The following is a 3,290-nucleotide window of genomic DNA, read 5'->3' on the forward strand; positions in this document are numbered from 1 at the left end:
CATGGTGGTGTTGGGCTGACAGTTGGACTCGATGATCTTAGAGGTCTTTTCCAACCTTAATGATTCTATGATTCTGTGATTCCTCCTCAGGGGGAAGACTCCTCACACTCTTCCGGTGCTCCAGTGTGGGGTCCCTCCCACGGGAGACAGTCCTCCACGAACTTCTCTAACGTGAGTCCTTCCCACGGACTGCAGTTCTTCACAAACTGCTCCAGTGTCGGTCCCTTCCACGGGGTGCAGTCCTTCAGAAACAGACTGCTCCAGCGCTGGTCCCCCACGGGGTCACAAGTCCTGCCAGCAAATCTGCTCCACCGTGGGCTCCTGTCTCCACAGGTCCTGCCAGGGACCTGCTCCAGCGTGAGTTTCCCGTGGGGTCCCAGCCTCCTTTGGGCATCCATCTGCTCTGGCATGGGGTCCTCCACAGGCTGCAGGTGGATATCTGCTCCAGTGTTAACCTCCATGGGCTGCAGGTGAACAGCCTGCTTCACCATGGTCTTCACCATGGACTGCAGGGGAATCTCTGCTCCAGTGCCTGAAGCACCTCTTTCTTCACTGACCGTGATGTCTGCAGGGTTGTTTCTCTCACATATTCTCACTCCTCTCTTCCAGCTGCTGATGCACAGCAGTTTTTTTTCCCCTTCTTCAATATGTTATCACAGAGGTACTACCACCGTTGCTGATGGGCTCAGCCTTGGCCGGTGTCAGGTCTGTCTTGGAGCCAGCAGACATTGGCTCTATTTGACATAGGGGAAGCTTCTAGCAGCTTCTCACAGAAGCCACGTCTGTAGCCCTCCCACTACCAAAACCTTGCCATGCAAACCCAATACACATGCTCACACTTTGCCTTGCAAGGGGAGCAGTCCATCTTAGGGGTAGTGTCCGAGAGTCCCTCAAACCTAGAAAACCTCCAGCCTTACCCAGAGACATGCACCTCAGCCAGATTTGGGTAGCACCAGCACAGCCCATTGCCCCAGGCAAGTTGGTCACTGAGCTGTGTCCCTACCAGAGGATCTCTGCTCTGAGGTTACTCTGCTTTTTCTGATAATCCTACGGACCTACAAACCAGATGGTGGAAATACCAGTCATTTCCATGAAACCAACCTGTCACCCAGTGAAAAACAACTGCAGAAGAGAATGTTCAACAATAACATAGTTTTATATTCTGCTTTAATTCATGCACTTTTCCATTTAAATGGCATTGACAAGATGATAAGAATTGCTTTGTGGAAAGGAAAAGCTTTCTTCTTGTTAAAAAAATGGCTTGGTTCAAGCATAGAATAAAGAAAGTAGCCACTTTAAGACTTTAAATATTCATATTATTTTTACCTATGTGATCTAAAAAGATTATTTTCAATTAATTTATTTTTTTGCCTTGACTAATTAAAGGCAATGCTTTCAAATGCAAATATGCAAGTAAACAATGTATCTCCTAGTGAAATTACCAAAATATGAGGTTAGGACCATTAATTCAGGCAATGATCATTGGAAATGCTGACTATAAAATGTCTGTCTGCCTGATATTCAAATCACATAAAAAACATTCACAAAGTGACAGGTTGTGCCTGACTGGTTTTGAACATCTGCCTGATAAGCAAATCCTTATTAATCTTGAGCATCTGTTTTCTCAGTGTTCTACTGTTTTAAATCCAAATCACCAAGAGATATTTCCTCGGAATAACCATTTTAAGTAAATATGTCACATAGTATGTGATGACTAACATCTCTCTTGCTCCAGAACAAGAACTAAGTATTTTCTTGTTACTCCAAATGATCTCTAGCAGTTGCTGTAATTTAAAAATATACTACATTGTATCTTTAAAACAGATTATTTAATGTTAGATCTTATGTTGACACTTTGTTTTCAATAAATCTTGAAGTTTTTTATGTATATACTCAAGGACAATTCTTATGAATAGAACAGAGTTTTCACAATTCAAGACACTCTGTAAGTGACATTGTCACTTTAGAAACTCCACTATAGACCAACCAAGATTAAGAAGAATACAGTAATCCAAGCTCTGAAGGAAAACCTACATAAGTTTCAGACTAAACTCATCTAAGGGATCTTTCAGACATCACAGTGGAGTGTTCCTAAACAGCTATGAATATATGCAGTTTTATCCATTTCAGGTAAAACTTGTTAACCGTCTGAGAGACAATCCTCTCAGGAAGATGAAAAAATAGTAACAGACTTTTTTTTCTACAAGCCTCTCCCTGTTCGGCTGCCTAGCAGTACAGGAACTGCAGAGATCCCTCTAGCTCCAAAATCAGAGAGAGGGATCCATAAAGCTGCTTTACCAGGAAATCTTTGTACCTGGTGTGAAGGGCCATGCATTCCCCTTGCCATTCACATAGGTTCTCCACCTGCTGAAAGTCTGGGGTGGTTTCAACTCATTTGCCACGTTGCTGCATTCAGAACTGTTTTGTGTGGACAAAGAGCAGATTCAGATGCCTCAGAGAAAAGGAAAAGTGAGGGGGACAAGAATTTTAGATGCTGTCTGGGAATATCTTGCTAGCCATCTGCAGTCTAAACAGTATGTGTAGTGCACGGTGTGCTTTGCTGCAATGGGCTATCTAAATCTATAACAGGATGTTTTACAGTGTTTATCAGAGCCTTTGTTTCCTCCCATATAAATAGATAAATTAAAAACTAATCATAGAATCATAGAATGGTTTGGGTTAGAAGGGACCTCTAAAGGTCATCTAGTCCAACCCCCCTGCAATGAGCAGGGACATCTTCAGCTAGACCAGGTTGCTCAGAGCCCCGTCCAACCTCACCTTGAATGTTGCCAGGGATGAAAAAACCTCTCTGGGCAACCTGTGCCAGTGTTTCACCACCCTCAGCGTAAAAAATTTCTTCCTTCTAGCTAGTCTAAATCCACCCTCTTTTAGTTTAAAGCCATTCCCCTTTTCCTGTCACAACAAGCCCTGCTAAAAAGTCTGTCCTCATCTTTCTTATAAGCCCCCTTTAAGTGCTGATAGGCTGCAATAAGGTCTCCCCGAAGCCTTCTCTTCTCTAGGCTGAACAACCCCAACTCTCTCAGCCTTTCTTCATAGGAGAGCTGTTCCATCCCTTTGATCATTTTCGTGCTCTTCTGGACCTGCTCCAACAGGTCCATGTCTTTCTTGTGCTGAGGGCTCCAGAGCTGGACGCAGTACTCCAGGTGGGGTCTCACCAGAGCAGAGGAGAGGGGCAGAAATCACCTTGACCTGCTGGCCACGCTTCTTTTGATGCAGCCCAGGATACGATTGGCCTTCTGGGCTGCGAGCGCACATTGCTGGCTCATGTC

The sequence above is a fragment of the Pygoscelis adeliae genome, unplaced genomic scaffold (genome assembly GCF_000699105.1).
Source record: "Pygoscelis adeliae isolate BGI_AS28 unplaced genomic scaffold, ASM69910v1 Scaffold14, whole genome shotgun sequence".
NCBI lineage: Eukaryota > Metazoa > Chordata > Aves > Sphenisciformes > Spheniscidae > Pygoscelis > Pygoscelis adeliae.